Source organism: Rhinolophus sinicus, linkage group LG11 (genome assembly GCF_036562045.2).
Source record: "Rhinolophus sinicus isolate RSC01 linkage group LG11, ASM3656204v1, whole genome shotgun sequence".
Lineage (NCBI taxonomy): Eukaryota > Metazoa > Chordata > Mammalia > Chiroptera > Rhinolophidae > Rhinolophus > Rhinolophus sinicus.
The window spans coordinates 57,759,867-57,780,697 of record NC_133760.1 but is presented as its reverse complement, the minus strand read 5'-3'; the positions used below and the strand labels follow the sequence as shown (position 1 = coordinate 57,780,697).

At 40.4% G+C, this 20,831-nt stretch overlaps 1 long non-coding RNA gene across 1 annotated transcript in view; it reads right to left on the bottom strand.

Annotated features, from left to right (window-relative positions):
* Positions 1–20,831, bottom strand: part of LOC141567695 (uncharacterized) — a 45,989-nt gene that overhangs the window by 621 nt on the left and 24,537 nt on the right. The window contains exon 2 of the long non-coding RNA XR_012490515.1: positions 7,179–7,345. This is a non-coding gene — a long non-coding RNA (uncharacterized LOC141567695). The remainder of the gene's footprint in view (positions 1–7,178; positions 7,346–20,831) is intronic.

Sequence of the window (20,831 nt, the reverse complement as noted above, 5' to 3'; positions counted from 1 at the left end):
AGAATTCTACATAAAAAAGAAACGGCAGGAACCCAACTGGGTCAGCTTTCTATGTGAGGAACACCCACATATACTTCTGTCACATAAATGATGGCCCTTGTTTCATGTGCCCTCAAGCACTGCTGGCATGTCAGGCCACGTGGTAATGTGGCACTCCCTTATCTATGAACTTCAAACCAGCATTTCCACTCCTATAAATTGTCGAAACGCCACCCGACGTTTGCAGAAAAAAATTTCCAAAACTAATAATTTTCACATTGACCTCGACCACTTAATTTCTTTCTGGTTATTGCTCTTGGCTCTGTCCCCTCTCTTAGGCCTAGTGTTTTTCCTTCAGAGTTGGTGCCTGAGCTTGCTCACACAGATTTAGCATCATATACATTCTAAGGATTTGGGCTTAAATCCATGCCTTGGATCTTCAATGCCTGGCAGACTCAGGTAAGGCCTTACAATCCAGCTCCAAACCCACAGACCTTTATTCTCAGTCTCCAACACCAGCTGGCTAATACCCCAGGTGGACCATAAGTGGGGATTACAGGAGGATATCCTTTGGGCACCATAAATAGAAAACCTCAAAAATCAATGCTGAGTTTAGATTCTAGGTCATTAGCAAGATGTGTTGAGTTCAAGAACTAGATGAGAAACGAAGCTATCAGGTGTTGGCAAGAAAACTAGGTTCAAAGAAGATACCTAATAATAGAGCAAGGAGAAATTTTCATAAATATCAGCTGTGTCTGGTCTCTTTGGAGTCCAAAGATTTATACCTTTGCCTGGTCTGATGCTCTGATTCTTCAGTTAGAACATCAGCTACCAATAGCATTTATTAGCTACTGATTGATTGTGTTGTCACACCACAGGGCAAGCTTACTCTAAATTAAAATTGAGAATCATAGTCGTATCTCCAACCTGGGAAGCTATTCCCTTTATTTCTTCTCTTCCTTCCCCGCCATCAAATTCAGTTCTTCAATTCTCTTAACCTTATTTAAACACACACACACACACACACACACACACACACACACTCACACGGCCTCATCTAGAAAATATTGCTTCCTGGATTGTAATTTTCTGTCCCCTTTATTTTCAAATGTTTACCTTTTCCTGAGACTAAGACAGATTGTTCTGGTCTTGGCTCCCTTTCCCCTTTCCAGCAGCACGTCAATCAGAGGTACTCACATCTCAGTGGGTCACACCTTCCCTGTGCTCTAACCCCCGCCAGCCCTCTGTGTCAGCCTTGGTTCTACCATTCTTCACCTGATAGATATATAGCCTCTGTAAATATACTCGGTGTACTTCACAGACAGAAATTGTGTGATCTACTGCAGGGCGGGAATTGTAGATCTAGACAGCCTAGAGTTGATTTGAATCTGGGTTCCCACAAGTTACTAGTCATGTGATCCTGGGAAAGGCTCTTCATCAATCTGTACCCTCAATTTCCTCTTGCGTAAAATAAAATACCTTCTTTGATAGATGAGTATAAGGACTAAATAAGGTAATGCGTATTGTAGGCCAACAACAAACGATAGCTATCATCACTTGCATGTATTTGTTTATGCTGTTTCTCAGTTTCCAAGAGCAATACAATAGTATCAGACCATCTAGGCAGTGGAGGATAAGAGACTGGGAACCTGGTTTTTCCACTTTAGGTTTGTCTCACATCTCAGTGGGAGACAAGAAAAGGCTAAGAATTTGCTAAGAGGTTGAAGATGCTGGAGAACAGGAACTTCTTTAGAGGGACTTTGGGTCTATTGTGGTTTTCCTTTCCCTCCTCGTGAATGGTGTTTACCACCCACTTTGAGCCGACTGAAGAGATTCAAGAGAATAATTTGGAGAACTTGACATATCAGGAAGTAGCACATGCCTTATGTTTGAAAGTTACAAGGACAAGAGGCTCTGGCTGGATGCCTGCCCTAAGAGGGCACACGCAGGACACAAGGGACACCTCTCTACAGATGTTCCCTTCTGTGCGCTCTGTGGATCCCACGGAGGGAGCTAGCCAGGGCTTCCTGCCAGAGGAGAGACTACCCAGAAGGAAAGAAGTACTGAAAGACTCAATGCCCCAGAGTTTTGGTGGTAGATTGCCCTTTCTTACCTGGAAATGCCCCTGAACTTGCCCAAGAGCTCACTCAGAGGTGGTGGAAAAGCTGATAGAGCAGGTTTTACAGGAATAGGTGTAAGAAAGAATAAAGACAATTCTGCTTGCACCTTGCTGAGTCTAGCTCCATTATTAAACCAGTCATATTAACTTTGTGACCAAAAAACAAGCAACTTCACTTGTTTCATCATGTGGGAAATGAGAGAATAATACTTAGGCATTATTTCAATTAAATCAAGCTTATTAGTACAAATGTGATCAAACATCCTGTTTAATGTTCAGCAAGAATTCTGTGTTGTATGAAGGATTGATGAACCACAGCTTTCCCTCTTGGCACAACAGGACACCAAAGAACAGGACAAATTGCGTGGTCTTTCGCTGTGAGGCTTTGAAAAAACTCAAGAAATATGACTGATGTGTTTCGAAGTGTACCAGTTATTTATTGCTCCATAGTAAACCCCCAAATTTGTGCCTTAAAAAATAATTGTCTGGCTCTCCATTCTATGGCTTGGCACATTAAGTACAGCTGGAGGGTCAACTATGCTCGTTTATGTGTTTGGTTTCAAGTGGCAGGCCAGCCCAGGGCTGCCTAGTCCAGGATGGTCTCACATGGCTGCAACTGTCAGCCAAGGTGCCTCAGATCTCCTCCCCAGAGCCCCTCCAGAGGCTAACGCAGGCTTGTTCCCATGGCAACTGCATTCCAAGACAGCAAGAGTGGAAGCTGCAAGGCTCTGGAGACCTAAGCTTGAGATATATGCATTACTCCTGCCATATTCTATTGGTCAGTGCAAGTCTCAAGTCCAGCTCAGATTCAAGGACTAGAAACATAAACTCCACCACTTGAGGAGAGGAACTGCAAAGAATTTGCAGCCACGTTTAGTATGCGAAGGCAGAAGGACTACCTTCCCTGTGAGGCAATATATCACGAAGAGATCACGGAACTAGGAATTAGGAAACATGATTTTCAATCCTACTTTTTAAATAAACTAGCTGCATGATTTTTACCTAATTGTCCATATCTTTAAAATCTAGTCATCAAAGCCTATGATTCTAGGTTTCCGATTTAGTCTCTATTGTTTTCTTCTCTGGGGACCTCAGAAGTTTCTGTAAGATTAAGGCCAAAGCATCAGCACCAACTTATGGGAACTGCTTCTCTTTGCCCCTTAACAATAACCGTAGACCAGAGAAGGAACAGCCTAAGCTTTCGTATCCCTACTCCTGAAAGTTCTAGCCAAAGGGATGGAAGCAGAAATGTCATGCAGTAGCTATTTGAAATCTCTTAGGAGATTTTTGGTATTTTCCCATCGCCTCTCTTTTTTTTGTTTTCTTTTTCTTTTTTTTTTTCTTTTTTTGTCCCTGCCTCTATTCTGCTGCCTGGAAGACATATGCTTCATGGATGAAGGATGAGGTTCACACTTGAGGGCCAACAAACTGGAGAGCTGGAAGAAATCCAGTGTCTGTGTGGCTGGGGACTTCATGGAGATGAGTGGCCAGACCAGCTCTGAACTGCATCCCTACAGACCTTTTTTCTGTAATGAAATTACTGTTTTCATTAGGCTATTGAAGTTTGTTTCTATCTCTCTGAGTTGACGCTGGTCTCACTAATGAACAGATATCACTATCCAAGGAAAATGAGGTTGATGTCTACCCACCCGGGGCTGTTCCATACAGAGGACCGTGTTGTGAGCTGCACAACTCGAAGGATTGCCAATGACATGGACTGGGATTGGAATGATTATCTATAAGCTGTGCCATCGGGCAACCCTACACCCAACCTCCTGCATGCTGTAGATCTCACACTGCTATGTTGTTCCAATAACACCAGCTGGTTCACCCAGAGACCTGGATGTCCTTGTTCAAACTGTTCAACTTGGCATTATTTTTATAAGAGTTTTTAACAGTGAGAGTCCTCCCAGCAAGTTGTTTTGTAGATATTGACAACCTGATTTTAAATTTTATATGGGGAGGCAAAAGATCCAGAATAGCCAATACAATATTGAAGGAGAACAACACAAGGGACTGACGCTACTCAACTTACTATAAAGATATATTAATAGTGTGGTATTGTTTAAAGAATAGATGAAAAGATGAATGGAACAGAACAGAGAGGCCAGAAATAGCCTCCCATAAATATGGTCAACTGATCTTTGACAAAAGAACAAAGGCTATATAATGGAGCAAAGTCAGTCCCTTCAACAAATGGTGTTGGAACAACTGGACAGCCACATGCAAACAAAAAGAATCTAGACACAGACCTTTACACCCTTAATAAAAGTTAATCCAATCTGGATCATAGATGTAATTACAAAACTCAAAACCATAAAACTAAAATGTAACATAGGAGAAAACCTAGATGACCTCAGGTATGGTGATGATTCTTTAGATAAAACACCAAAGGCATAACCCATGAAAGAAATAATTGATAATCTGGACTTCAATAAAATTAAAACTTATCCTCTGTGAAATACAATGTCAAAAGAATGAGGAGAAAAACCAGAGACTGGGAGAAAATATTTCCAAAAGACACATCTGATAAAAGACTGTTATCCAAAAAATATAAAAAACAAACAAACAAAAAAAGCCCCTTAAAACTCAATAACAAGAAAACAAACAACCCAATTAAAAAATGGCGCCAAGATCTTAACAGATACCTCACCAAAGAAGACATACAGATAACAAATAAGCATATGAAAAGATGTTCCACATCCTACGTCATCAGGGAAATGCAAACTAAAACAACAAGAAGATACCACTATACACCTGTGAGAATGGCCAAATGCTGATGAGGATGGGAAATAACAGGAATTCTCATTCCTTGCTGGTGGGAATGCAAAATGGTGCAGCCATCTTGGAAGACAGTTTGTTGGTTTCTTACAAAACTAAACATACTCTTCCCATATGATCCAGCAATCAGTCACCTTAGTATTTACCCAAAGGAGTTGAAAACTTATGTCCACACAAAATCCTGCACACAGATGTTTATAACAGCTGTATTCATAACTGCCAAAACATGGAAGCAACCAAGATGTCCTTCAGTAGGAGAATGGATAAACTGTGGTCTATCCACACAATGGAATATTATCCAATGCCATAAAGAAGTGAGCTATCAAGCCTGAAAAGACATAGAGGAATCTTACATAAATATTGCTAAGTAAAAGAAGCTAATCTAAAATGGCTACATACTGTATGATTCCAACTATATGACACCCTGGAAAGGGCAAAACTATGGAGACAGTAAAAAGGTCAGTGGTTGCCAGAGGTTGTGGGGGTAGGGAGATAGAGGTTAATAAGTGGAGCTCAAAGGAATTTTCGGGCAATGAAACTTCTCTGTATGATACTAGAATGATGGGTATAGGTCATTATACATTTGTCCAATTCCATAGAATGTACAACACCAAGAGTGAATCCTAACATAAACTACTACTTTAGGTGATTGTGATGTGTCCATGTAGGTTCATCTGTTGTAACAAATGGACCCCTCTGGTGAGGGATGTTGAAAATGGAGGAGGCTATATATACATGTGTGGGGGTGAGTATACGAGAAATCTCTGTGCCGTCATTTAATTTTGCTGTGAACCTAAAACTATTCTAAAAATAATAAAGTCTTAAAAAAGAAAACAACCTATGGCACTGGCATAAAGACAGACATAGAGCCCAATGGAACAGAATAGAGAGCTCAGAAATAAACACACACATGCATAGTCAACCGATCATAGACAAGGGAGCCAAGAATACACAATGGGGCAAGAATAGTCTCTTCAACAAATGGTGTCGGAAAATTGGATATCCACATGGGAAAGAAATAAATTGGACCTTTATCTTATACCATACACAAAAATCAACTCAAAATGGATTAAAAACTTAAATGTAAGACCTGAAACTGTGAAAATCCCAGAAGAAAACATAGGGGAAAATCTTCCTGACATTGGTATTGGCAATAATTTCTTGGATGTTTCACCAAAAGCACAGGCAACAAAAGCACAAATAAAGTAGGACTGACATCAAACTAAAATGCTTCTGCACAGCCAACAGTCAACAAAGTGAAAAGAAAACCTGTAGAATGGGAGAAAATATTTGCAAACAATACATCAGATAAGGGGTTAAATCCAAAATATATAAGGAACTCCTACAACTCAATACCATAAATAAATAAATATTATAAAATAATCTGATTAAAAAGCGGGCAGAGGAACGCAATAGACAATTTTCCAGAAACATACAAAAGGGCAACAGTTACCGGAATATATGTTCTACAGCACTAATCACCAGGGAAATGCAAATCTAAACCACAGTGACATACCACCTCACACCTGTTAGAATGGCTGTTATCAAAAAGACAAGAGACAACAAGTGCTGGTGAGGTGTGGAGAAAAGGGAACCCTTGTTCACTGTTAGTGGGAATGTAAATTGGTACAATCACTATGGAAAACAGTATGGAGGTTCCTCAAAAAAATTAAAAATAGAACTACCATATGACCCAGCAATCCCACCTCTGGGTATTGATCCAAAGGAAATGAAATCAGGATATGGAAGAGAGATCTGTTCCCCAGTGTTCACTGTGGCAGCATTCACAATAGCCACGATATGGAAACAATGGATGAATGAAGACAAAATATATATATATATATATATATATATATATATATATATATATATATATATATATATTATTATTATTCCACCATAAAAATGACGATATGCTAAGTGAAATAAATCATACAGAAAAAATACAAATGCTGTATGATATCACTTATATGTGGATACTTACTAAAAGCTGAATTCTTAAAACAGAGAGTAGAATGGTTGTTGCCAGGGTTGGATTTGGGAGAAACGGGGAGATATTAGTCAAAGGCTACAAACTTCCAGCTATAAGATGAATAAATTTGGGGGAGCTAGTATGCCGCATTGTAACTACAGTTAACAATACTATGCTATATACTTGAAAGTTGCTTAGTGGGTAAATCTTAAATGTTCTCACTACAAAACAAATGAGGTAATAGGTGTATTAACTAACTTTATTGAGGTAATCATTTCGCTTTTTCGTATGTGTATCAAAGACTCACATTGAACACCTTAAACTTACCCGATGTTCTATCTCAGGAAAGCTGGGGAAACCCAGGTCAGCCTCACCCATCTGGTTGCAGGCCCGACGAGAGCAAAGAGCTGGGCAAGGGCAAGTTTGCTGTCTCAGCTTGAACTGGGACATCCATCTTCTCCTGCCCTGGACACTGGTGTTGCTGGTTCTCAGACCTGCAGACCAAAAGCACAGTCCATAAAAGAAAGACTTAATAAATGGGACTTCATCAAAATTAATAAGTTTTTGCTGTGTCACAGCCATGTTAAGAGGATGGAAAGACAGGCCACAGACTGGGAAAAATATATGCAAACCACATATTGAACAAAGAACTAGTATCTAAAATACATATTTAAGAAAACCTCTCAAAACTCAACATCAAACAAACAATCCAATTAGTAAATATACAATAGCCATGGAGAGACATTTCTCCAAAGAGGATATAAAGAGAACAAATCACCTAACTCGAGTTTCTCATAAGTCTATTCCCAAGTTTTCACTTCTTAATGGAACAAAATAAGATTTCTAGATTTATCATATGACAAGAAGAACATGTGTCTTTTGCCTCTATCCCGGCTCTCGGTGTACTTGTGTGGCTGTCATGGTAAGGGTCTCCAGGACAATTCTCTTATGGGGACTTGGAGTCTCCCAAGCAAATCCTATTTTGGAATGAAATTTTCTTCCTTTGCTTTCCAGATTGTCCTCTAAATTTTCTAAAGCCTGTGGTCTGTAAATATAGAACTGGAGGATGTAACTTGAATTTAGTACAGCAGTTTGAGTTCTGGTGCCAATGCTATGTTTGAAATGGAAGAGTGTTGTTATTGGATTTGTGCTATCTATATTTAAAATCCCGGTGGGTTACTGGAGCCTGGAATGCCTAAACACTCTTGAAAAGGGTCAGAACTCCACCTTGTGGTTCTCCAGAAAAGACATGATCCAGAGGCTGGCTGGCTGTGAATGTCCAAAGCTTCAGGACATGAACCCCTGTCCAGGATACTACTCCTGAACGTACTAGAACCCACCGAAAATGGCTGTTCCTCTGCTGACCAAACGTGAGTACAGCCAGTTTCCTTGCGGCTTTGTGGACTGAGAGCATGACTCCCCCGCTTCTCTCTCAACACTTCCCCATACTCTGTGCCTGGAGTAGTGAGAAGCCGTAACCTAACTCTGTAATCCTGCCTTTGATTTAAGTTTCTCCCCTGTGACTCGAGCTGGATTAGAGCTAACATGCTTTGTTTATACTTTGAGATTCACTTTGAGAAATAAAGACTCCATTCTAGCTTCACCCAAGAATGAGACAGATTGTCCAAGTCAAAGTAACCTTCCATTCGCATATTTATGGAGGACAGCTAGTTCTGCCAGGCCTTGCCTATATTTCTAGCGGGTTGTCATTAGTACAGCTTTTCCTGTGGAGGTCATAGCTTCTCAGTCCTGTGTGACAACTTGAATCCCTAGCACGTATTGAAACTATTGTGCTCATTGGACCTGCCTCTGACCATGACATACGGGGGCCTCCCATAACCTCAAACAATTCATTACCATTTCCAGGCCTCCATTCCACCTTCCTGCCTAGATATTTTTAGGAATTGCTGATTCTGAGTAGATTTTTTTAAAAGGTAACAGGAAATACAGGTGAATATGGGCAAGGGGCACTGTTCTGGCCCCCAGAGGGAGAGCTAAATACACAATAAACACGCATACAAATAAATACTGCAATCTGAGGTAGTGATAACTGCGGTGAGGAAAAATAAAGTAGGAAAAGGGAGAGACGGCGGGTGGTGGCAATGAAGTACCATTTTGGATAATGTGATCTGGCATGTAAGCAGGAGAAAAGGAGTTAGCCATGTGATCTGAGGAAGACGGAACTTTCCTTTCTGTGTGGTGGGGCAGTGTTTGAGGGATCACCCAGTCTTCAGAGGGAGTGGGTGTTGAGTAGAAGCAGGGAGGCTGGTTAGGATGCCATTAGAGTCAACGCAACGTCTAGGCAAGAGAAGGTGAAGATATTTAAAGTGGGCAATGGAGGTGGTAAACAGCAGCTGAAATGTAGATGTGTTCAGAGATCGTGTCAGTAGGACTAGTTGATGGATTCCATGTGAGATGAGATGAGAGAGAGAGGCATCAAGCATAATGTCTAGGGTTGATACCTGAATTGCTGAAGGAACCGTGGTACCATTTCCTAAAGGAAAGAAAACTGGGGGAGGAATGAGCCGTGAGTGGGTGCCTGTAGAGCGCTCTATTTTAGGTGTTTAAAGGACACTTACTAGACGGTGAAGTAGAGCTGTTGAGTAGGAAGTTAAATATAAACATCTAGAGCTCAAGGGAAAGGTCAAGGATAGAGATAACAAATTGGAAGGTTGAACTTAAGTAGATTATCTTTCAAGTCAAGGGACCAGAGGAGATCACCTAGGGATGAATCTAAGAGGTTGGAGTATGGGCCCATCCAACATTTGATGGCCAGAAAGAGAAGAGGCCAGCAAAGGAGATTAATGCAGGGAACGTTAGGATTTTTCGTGTGTGTGTGTGTGTGTGTGTGTGTACGTTGATGTTTTTCATTGATAGATGCTATAGCTATCCAAATGATATAATGGAAGATGTATGACTAGCCATAGAAATCTCTTTATGCATTATTATTATTATATGTCTTTTAAATTATATTAATCAGAGGCTTATCAATTTTCTTCTCTTCAGATCACTAGCTCTTAATTTTATGTATAATTTATACCAATTATTTTCCATGTTATTAATGTATGCTTTTAGATTATTTTCCTATTTTGCTTTAGACTAATATTTCGTTCTATTCTAGAAATGTACAGATAATTTTTAGATAATTGTTTTTTCATTAATGTCTCTTTTTTAAATTGCTTTTTATTAAAGATCTTTAAGTGAGTACATTTTCTTCTAAACACTGTTTTGGCCACATCCCAACACATTTTGATATGCAGAGCTGTGTTTATAGTACTTTAAAATAGATTTTTATGGAATCTTAACTTCTTTCCAAAGTCAATTTTTACTTATAAAAAATGTGTTTTAATATCCCAAGAAATGAAGGAATTTGTTAATATTCTTATTAATTTCTTCCTCAAATGAATTATGGTTAGAGAATGTGTTGGGAAGAATTCCTGCTATTCGGAAGTTTTCTCATCTAATTTCATAACAATGTGTTAAAATTGCCTGAATAATGGAATTGTCCAAGTCTTTGATATTTTTCATGAATTAGTTAAGCTTGTTGATGTCAGTCCCTGCCACCACTCGTTTTGAGATAATCCCGACCAACAAGAATTCCACTATGGGTCTCAGTGCTGTATAAGGAGTTTGTGATGAATGCGGTTGCTTCTTAAAGATTATTTGTGGAGGCTGAGACAGCCTCCTGGGTCATCGCTTCCCTACCGTGACCTTCCCATGCCATAGAGCTTCTGTGTCCTTTCTCGCTGTAATCTCCGCGAGGATTGGATCTCTGCTCCACCTCACCCATCGCTGTTCCTGGGAAGCTTGATTCTACTCTCCAATCCCTCCCACTAGATGAAGAGATGAGCCAACCACAGCTACTACCTGGGGCCTAATGCTTTCTGCATTTGAGGTCATATTTGGGGTCTTTTCAAAGTGCTGAATTCTGCCAAAAAAAAAAATCCATGTTTGCCCCTGGGCTCTACCCACCTTGGAAAGTCACTATACTGTTAAGTCTAATTCTGACTTTCTTCTCCTGCCATATCTGAAATGTTAAGGCTCTAGCGTGCCTGCTACCTGAACTTGCCAAAGTGGTATTGTGCAGCTCTCACCACAAATGCACTGTTTTGTCACTCTCTCCAGGGTGGTCTGGGTTATCAGAGAAGCAGACCAGACTATCACCTGGGAGAGAATATGGAGAGGGAGCCAGAGGAGGCTGGGAGAGTCATCAAGCACAATGCACACCTGACCTGGAGGGAAGGAAAGAGGGAGAGAAGATGGGTGGAGGCATTTTGCACTGCCACCTAGTCAAGGAGCCTTGGGAAGGCATCAGGGAGTCCTCAAGCTGACGTTCTGGTCAGAGGAATCCCTTGTCTCCAGGAATGGGCGTGCCTTAGATCCCATGGGAGCAGCCTGTGTTGGCACAGCCTCCCACGGTGATGGATTTCACAGCCCAGCAGCTGGCACTCTCCTCACTGAGTCCATGAACTTGGAGGTCTGCAAGGAGAGTTCTGATGGCTGCCATACTCTCCTCCATCTTAAACACGCTTCCATTAATTGTTTTAGTGCTAAGTTGCTTGATTGAATATAAAATTGTTCAAGTATTCTTTGTATTGTGCCTTTTCCTTCTCTTATATAGTGGCTATTACGATTAACAGTTTATGCATTGACACCTAGTGCAGGGAATATCATCTACACTTTCCCTGTAATTTGGTAGTAGTGTCGTAGTTATCTTCTATTTTGAAACTTTATATTTTGGCTCTGCTTTTCAGTATAGAATGAGACTTTTCCTGAGAGGTGAATTTTATCTTCTGAGAAATAGGTATGGCTGAAATTCACTGCACTGAATTGTTCTCCCTTCTGTATTTCTGTTTTCGTTTTTCTGTTTTGCTTTAACAATTATGCCTTTCCATATGTAGACTGTATTTACATGGACTATTTTCTAAAACGAGTTTAAATAGCTTTATTTAAATCAATTCTACAAAGGTAACTAACAAAAACATTCTTATCTCAATTTACATTAAACACTGAGAAATTTTGAACGCCTTTCTCTGACACGAAGTTTTGTACTAATTGTTCCACATCTAAATGTGTGTGTGTTTCAGTCATTCTCTTTTTGAGTCTCGTACATGGTGTTGAGTCCAGCATTGTACTGCTCATGATACCCACCTAGTAGCTTTCAGAGTGTTTAATGAAATCTTTTCAACATGATTTTCCTACACAGTAAGCAGCTAAAAATAACTTTTAAATGTTATTTACAGATGAAATATGTAATGGTGAGCAAATGTCTCTCCCTGGCCTTTGAACCTGTGAAAAATCATTCTATTTTTTCTTCCAAGTGATTGCTCACTCAACCAGAAAGATGGTCTTTGGGGGAATAGGTTCCTTAAGGACTTAAAAATACTTCCCTATTCCAGGATTTTATGATTTATGTTCTAAAAGCTGTCGTCATTCTATTTTGTCATCTTTTGAATATTATCAGTTCCTTTTTAGAATCATGTATCATCATTACACAGCCATTGAAATGAAGGTGGAAGCAAATAAATGTGTTAGCTTGCTCTGTCTCCCTTTCTTTCTCTGTTATTAGACAGCATGTTTCGCGTTGTGAAGGACAGACACCCAACCTGAACTAATTTAGGCCAAAGGGAGCACCGCTTCCCCCATGGGACCCCAAGATGGGAAGCAGGCAGTAGCATGCCTGGTTTGCTCTCCACTGTCTCATCCCAGCCTCTTCCTAATACTGGCTCCGCCCTCTTCTGCAACCTGGCTTCCTCCACGTGGGTGGTGAGAGCTCCAGCGGTGCAGGTTCCTTAATTTCTGCCACTAAGGAAGGAATGACTCTCCTCCTCCAAGTCCAGTTTCAAAAACGCCAAGAAAGAGCTGTGACTCATCTAGCCCAGGTCAGGTAGACACCACATCTTCTGCTGCAACTGGAGTGAAGCGATAGTGATTTGATGGACAGCTCGGTATGGGCTAGGTGCTTGCCTTTAGCCTCTCATTTGTCGTCAGGACCATAGACTGGGAAGAAAGCTGCATGCACTTAAAGCCAAAGGTCTGCAAAGGGGAAAGAAATGTTTCCCAAGAGAAAGCAGTGCTGCCCACAGGTTTTCACATTCACAGATGCAATTAATCTGTATGTTAGTCTCTTTTATTCTAATCTGCTTTAGATTAATGGCTGTTATGATTCCTCTCATTTCTTTGCTAATAGATATTTCTCATTATTTACACTTTGATCGTGTTTTGGAGTTACAGAAAAGTTAAAAATGTCTCGTGGGCTCTTATGCATTATAAAATTGCTCTTTGTGTTAGAATTTTTACTTGCCTCATTTTTGCCCATCTCCTGTCAAATTTAGATATTGATGTTTTTATTAGTTGAGTCTTAATATTGAAATTGTACTGTGTTCCGTAGAGAAAGGCATCATTGACCAGCGATTCTGCCATTTTTGATATCTCCAGTTAAGCTTTTTTAAAACCATATTTCAAAACACCACCTATCTGAAATATATTGTTCTATTTTCCAGAGAGCCCAAGTTTTATACTGTTTATTAGCAAAAGTTTTTTGTTTTTGTTTTATGCCACTTAACCAATAGGGATGAAAATCAGCCTCAGCAGATCCTCCTGAGCGTACCTGAACGTGGTCTGAGTCCTTCAAGACTAAAGCAGGACATGACAGTCTTACAGATCTGATCTCTGAGAAGGTTCACTCCTGCTCTGCACAAACCCACATGCTGCTCTCGTGAGCCCTTGGTCTGGCTTTGTTTTTTCTCCAGCATCTCAGCTAACACACTCCTCAGTGCTGTCAGTCAGCCCCGCCCCTTCTTACCGACTGTGAGTAAATCATTTTACCAAGCTTGATATCATTGTCTCCGATAAGTAGATCAAACGAAGTCCAATAGACTTCCTGTCTGTGAGCTACCTAAGCTTTCTTTTGTACGTGGACTTTGGAAATATATTTTGCCATTTCCTTAACTTATCCAGTTTCTAGGAAAGGGTGAGTGTATGCGTGTGTGTGTGTGTATGTGTGTGTGTGTGTGTGTGTGTGTGGCAGGGAGTTCTGTGTTGACTTTCAGATGAATGAGATCTTACATTAATGAGCATACCTAGAGAATTGGGACTATAGAGTATCCCAAATACAGACTATCAAAGGAAGATACAGCCATACTCAAATATTAGTGTCAAAGTATAAAATATTTACGTGGTTCAAAATTCAAACAATGTCTTGAAACATTTTTCTCTCCATCTGTCCCCCAACATCTGAATCCCTTCCACCACAGGAAAGCAATGTTATCGATGTTCCAGTGTATGTTTTTAGAGATATTTTAAGCATAGATGAGCAAATGCACACAAACACATTTTTCTTTTTTGCACAGTTGGCAGCACACATCCTACACCTGGCAAAATACCTTGCAGAGCACGTCCATACATAACGGGCCCTCCTTTCACTTTTCCTTCTTCAATGGTTACAGATTATCTTACCATACGGATGTGAGATTGTTTATTTTACTGTTTCCTCACTGATCAATATTTAAGTTGTTTTCAATCTGTTGCTTTTACAGCCAGTGATTCATTTAATAATCAAATACATACATCAATGTCCCTGTGCCAGAACAGCTGAATGACAATTCCTGAGAAGAGGAATTACTAGGTCAAAGAGTATAAGCATTTGTAACTTTGAAAGATTTTGTGAAATTGCCTTTTATGCAGGTTATTTTATTTTACGCTACTCATTTTCCCACAGTAGGTTATAAAACTTTTTATATTTGTCAATAAGTGGAAATGGTATCACAACGTAGTTTTAATTTGCATTGATCTCCTTATGAGTGAAGCTGAGGATATTCTCACATATTCTTATCTTTTGCCCATCTTTTCTACTGGGTTGTTACCCTTTTCTTATTGATTTTTTAGGAGCTCTTGCTATATTGGGCAAATCAATGTTTTAGGATGTGGGTTGCAGATATGTTTCTCAGTCTGCCATTTGTCTATTTACTCTGTTTTAGGTGGCATTAACCGTACAGATTTTTTTTTTAATTCTTAATATGATTTTTTCCTTTAGATTGCTGCCAAGTTGTCTCACCATTTATGTAATAACTCATTTTTTCTCCAAATGATAGTACTAGAGTGTTTTAATTATAGCTCTATAATTTGTTTTAGAGGTATAGTTCCTGCTCATTACTCTTTTATTTCATATTTTTAGGCTATTTTTCACTTGCTTGTATTTTCATACAAAAGTTTTAATGAGTTTGTCCAGCTTAAAAAAGAAAAAAAACCTTGATTTTTTTAATTGCAATTGTATAATTTCAAATGGGTAAACTTAGAGGAGAATTGATATCTTCGTATTGTTGAGTTTACCTCTCCATTTGTTCACAATTTCTTTTGTGTGATTCAGGAGCATTTGGAAGTTTTCTTTATGTAAATTTTGAACTTCACTTCTTAAGTCTATCCCCAGCAACGTTTTACTTCTTTGTTGTTACTTTTGTAAACAGGATACTTTTCCTCCGTTACGCCCTCTATGGATTTTTTCGTATATGTGAAGGCTTTTGATTTCTGAATATAAATTTTGTACTCAGCCATATTACTTATTTTACTGTTTTTTAGTTTATTTTCTTGAGTTTCCCAGATATATGATCAAATTATCTGAAATTAAGGTTAATTTTGTCTTCTCCTTTCTAATCTTTAGCACCTGCATTTTTATTCTTGTCTAATTGCATTGGCTAACAACTCAGAAGTTTTAATTAATTTACTCAGACTTAGAGGGGTAGTATATAAATTTAAACCAAAGGTCTACCATTTCATGAGACACATAATCTGTGATCTACCCCTTCATTAGGAGCACAGGCAGCTGCAAAACTCTGGAAAGAAGGCCTGAGAAAGACAGAAGTCTGGAAAATGGAAACCCTGTAATAAGCTCTAAGCAGAGGCAAAAACTCCCTTCCTAACCAACCATCTTGCCTCTAGGGAGGGTAAAGAGTAATACAAATGTCTTTACTGACCTCTTCTGGCAAATCTAAAATCAGCCAGAACATGGCAGCTTTGATTTATTTCCTAAGAAGCCTCTGGATCTTCCTGGGCTGCCTGCTTGAAAAGATTTTTCAATATCGTGAAAGTTACTCTTTAAGTTCCACAGTTTTCTTTAACCTCTCTGCCTTTCTTTTCTTCCTTCTCTTTTATAAAACTTCCAAATCTTTATCCCTACCACCCTTTCCTTCCTCAGAATTTTGGCTGTTCCCACATCCCTGTATCCACAACTATCATCCCTGACTGAGCTCCAAACTCATGTAATTCCTTGGAATACGGCAATTGGGAAGTCAGTGATTGCCTTGGCTGGAACAGTTTCCATGGCCAATGGGGAGGAGAACCCATCTTCCTAAGGGTGAAGAAATGAATGGAAAGTATAGGAACAATAATAGTAGGTGTGTACTTCTATTTCAGGAAACTTGGCGAGGAAGGAAAGGAAAGATTGGATAGTAACTTAATGGTTAAGTAAGAATAAGAAAAATGTATTCATTCATTCACTCATTCATTGTTGAGGGTGTGCAGTGATCAAACAAATACACTTCTCATTCTCTAATGGCAGAGGGTCATTGATGGGCAGACCCCACTGCTGTGCTCTGAAATCCTACCCTTGTCTTCATTGGGGGCAGTGCTTCCCTTTGGCGGCCCCCAGCTGATGACTGTGAGTGGCAGGGACACAAAGGCAGGTCTGTTCCCTGGAGATTCGGGACAGTTCAGATGGCAACTTAGGCTCAAGAGCAACTCGATGGCCCTGCTGCACTCTGTGAGAACTGAGCCGCCGTGTAAGACTCCATCACCCACCTTCTCATCTGCCCTCTGTTCCTCCTTCACAGCACTTACACCGGCATGGCAACCTGACTTCCTGACCCCAGGGTTCCTCCTCTTTCTCCCTAATAAGCATTTTCCCCAAGAAATTTCCTGGAATTCTGATCCCACTAGGTACCTACGTGTTATGTCTTGAAGGACCCAGTCTAACACAGAGTGGAAGAGCCTTGAGCATGTCTGAAGGGTAAGAGCAGGAGTGGAAGGAAAGTACGTTATTTCCCGTCTTCTCTCTTATAGATTCCTCTCCAAACTTTCTCATTTTTATCTGTCGGCCAGCCACACGTCCTGTTGTCTCATCACAGCTTTCCTCTCATTATCTTCATTCTCCTGATGTTATCCCTGACCTTGTCCCAACTCTGACCTTCCCATGTAGTGTGTCAACCTAAGTAAACCAAAGGCAGAATCAGTGGACTCCAAGCTAGCATACCTCTCTATGGTTTTGTTTCCATTGTGGAAAATTTGCTCACTTTCTGATTGCCTATACAATGACCTATTGAAATGGACATTTTCACTGTCGTAGAATTTCAAAGGCTACAGCTCAGGAAATAGGCGTTAAGTACCACAAATTCTAAAGGACACAACTCTGCAAGGCTTCTTAAAAATGGAAAGATAGTCCATTGACCTGCATTTCACCACCCATCCAGGCTATGAAAAGACTACAGTTACCAGAGAGAAAAAATACAGAGTTCTGTGGTCCCCTCTCCCACAAGCCCTAAGCAAGAAAAGGCATCTCCAAGATGAAACCTCCACACACATCAGAGATACAGGAGTGGTCGGTTACTTACCCCACTCCCTGGTTGCATGTAAAACCCCAGGGACCCACCCTGGTACCAGCGGAGGAGCAGCATGGCGACAGAGTTCTAGGAAGAAATGAACACCTACCTATCCTCAGAATTTGAGAGAACAGGGAGAGCTCTTGCCTCGTCAAAGCCGGGGATGAGAGTAAGCCTGAACTCCTATCTCTGACAAGGCAAAAGGGGATACCATGGATGGTATGAGCCATTTGAAGGTTCCTGGTCGAAGAGGACCATCTTCTTCTCAGATGAAGCGATCCCTGCACTTTAAGAGGCTGGAAGGTGAGTAAGCAGTGCAGGAACTGGAGGATGAGCACCAAGCAATGTGAGATGCAGATGTCCTGTCAGGGTATCTGAAGAATCCACAAATGGGCCCAACGAGAAAGATACCTTCTGACCACTCCCCCCCAAAGGACATCATGAGCTAAGGAAAGGATAAACAGCTCCGGACAGGTAAAAAGATGTCAGGTCCTTTCCCCCGAAACGTCCTCTTCCCTGTCCTGACTCTGAAGACTCGGGCTGAGATTGAGGATTAGAGCAGACCAGCAAAGAGGACTGAAAGAGCCACATTCCCGCATTCCACCTGCAGGGCTCCATGTTACAGGTCGGACACGACCAGAGGAGAAGAAACCCTTTAAATGAGATGAGCACTGAAGTTCTAATACAGACTGGTATGCACAGTTTTAACACCTGATCACGGGTCTTCATGAACAACGTGAAGCTGTTTTTATACACAAAGTGGCTAGAACGTGACAGGATCTGCCCTAAATGTCACAGAGGAAGGGAAGAGGAGAGCTGATGAAGCACGTTAGAAGCAGTTTGATAGAAAAACACAGTCATTTCCTATTTCTATTCCATTAAATGTAGTTCATTGAATTAATTGGCTACATACAATTTAGAATGTCTTTGCATAAAAAGGCGTGAATTCAAAGGCCCAGCCTAACCAAGTTAATGGAAGTGTTCTTAGGGCACTTCAAGGGAGCCCTGTATCTCATTCCTCGTTCACGTCAGTGTCCCTTAGGAACAAGGGTCTTCCAGTACCTGGGCCTCCTCCAATCAGGTTGTGTGACCCCCACAGACCACTGTATTCTCTACGCCCACTCTTCTGGGGCTCATACAGGGAGCAGGCCAAGTCCCTCTTAATCTCAAGAAGCGTTCTTTGTCATTTGTTGTTGGTACTGCAAGACCAACCATAGTCATTCTGGTCTGGTCAATGCTGTGTACATTCAGGAATAGGCAATGCATAGTGTTCTATTTAATCATCACGTATAATTTTAAATATTAGAGCGTCACAATACATTGATGGTTGCTTGGCAACCAAAGAGCTGAGATTTTGAAAGGAAGCACTCCAGTACCGTTCCAATCAGAACAGCAAGGTCTGTGGAAGCCTTCTGAGTTCTGTTGAATTCTTTATGACGGAACCAAACCCTGGGGCCAACTAAGGGGAAAACAAGGGAACACACAATTTACAGCTTAGTTAATTTTAGGAGAGTAGAGAGGAAGTAAATTGCATCTCGTCTCCTAGTTTGGGTGAGAACTGCCCAATTTGAGAACAAGTACTAATTAGCTGAAAGGAAAGCTCAGCTGTGACTTAGCTAAAAATGGGATCTCTTGCAAAAAAATTACTGCAAAACAGAGAGGTGGATCTCATTCACTTTGCATGGGAAAGGGGGACTCATACTGACAAAACAACGTGTGGGAAGAGAGTTATAGAGCATTTTGGAAACTTTCAGGCATTTGGTTAGAGAAATGACCAACCAGCTTGCCCACAATCTATCCAGAAATGAATTCAGACTGGTCTTTTTGTTCAGACACTTTTGATGATACTGTCTATAGCCAGCATTGATTTGATCGGCTTAGGGTCAATCTAATAACCAAGAAAAGGATCTGGGAATAAGAACAATATTTTTAATAAAAGAAAGGGAAGGGAGACAGACTCTGGGTAATTTGGGAGCTTTTCAAGAGGGTTTTGGGAATGCATGTAAGCTTTGGAGAAAATTTAAGCAACCGTTTTAAAGCCTTACATTCGTAGTCATTGAAAACTATTCAGATGACTGAATGGTGAATTAATGCATATTTTATTTTGAAAATCCTCTGTACTTAACATTTGATTGAATGTAAAATTGTATTGGAGCTAGGAAGGGAGTTTTGATTTTGATGTTTAAATTAATTAACCTCTTGTGACTTTCTGCATTAGTCATAAAAGTAAAAATTCTTATAATGTTGGAGACTCCACCAGCTTGATGTTGACGTTTCTTAATCACACACGGATAATATACTCTGGGAAGAGATACAAGCTGCTTGCATGAGAGGGATGGCTTACGGAAGGGAGACGGGCGGCTACGGCAGGAGGCAGACTGCTTTTCACCTGCTCTTTTTGTTTTCATTTGATTTTCACTCGCTCTTACCCTTTTGTACTCTTTGAACATTGTACCATGTGAATTTATTAACAACTCAACAAAGAAATATCATTTAAAAGAAATGTGAAAATTAAATTTGAAATGCATGTGGTGCGAAGCAAAGCAACATGACGCAGTGGAAAGAAAAGATCCGGAATTATAGACCTGAATTTAAATCCCATTTTGGCCTTTGAGTACTTATGAGAGTGTGGGCAAGTTTTCTCAGAATCTCCGTATCTCCATTGTCCTTATTTTTAATGTGGGTCAGAATACTTCATGTACCTGGTTGTGTTGAAAACAACGCAGTAAAATAAATCCCTCTGACAGACCTGGCCCATGGCCTGGACTCCACCGACTGTGGTTATATTATTAATAGCATTCAATATATTTAGTAAAAACAGTTTAAAGTAGACCACCCACGATCCCCACAGAGACAATAAACATGTTTATAATAAACCCAGTTAAATATGCATATGAGAACTTGGTTTTCCCAGACGTGACAATGTCATCTGTGTGTTCCAGTTCTAACCATTCCACCAACCTTTGCCCCCAGTTCCTCAGCTCTTCTAGTGGGAATCAATATGGGACTGAATTCCTTTCTGTTATTCTACTGTCTTCAGGCCATAGTTCAATCCAGGTCTTAACAAGCTATTCAACGGTTTTCCTATTCATGGAAATAAACTCTGTTATGCTCAGGTACTGAGTCTCTCTGTGGATCTCCCTCAAACTATTTTTGAAAATCCAATGCGCTTCAGAATGTCTACTATTCTCAAGTTTTCAAAAAAAAAAAACGGACCCCTAAATTTTCTAATGTTTTTAAACTCCCTTCCCCACTCCTGCAAATGCGCAGATGCTCTGCTTCCCTTTTCCGCCTGACATCCCTGGGTCATGCCTTGCAGTTTGCTGCGTGAGCGCCCCCAGCTATCACCGCTACATTATTCAGAACCGCCACTAGGTGGGGGTACATG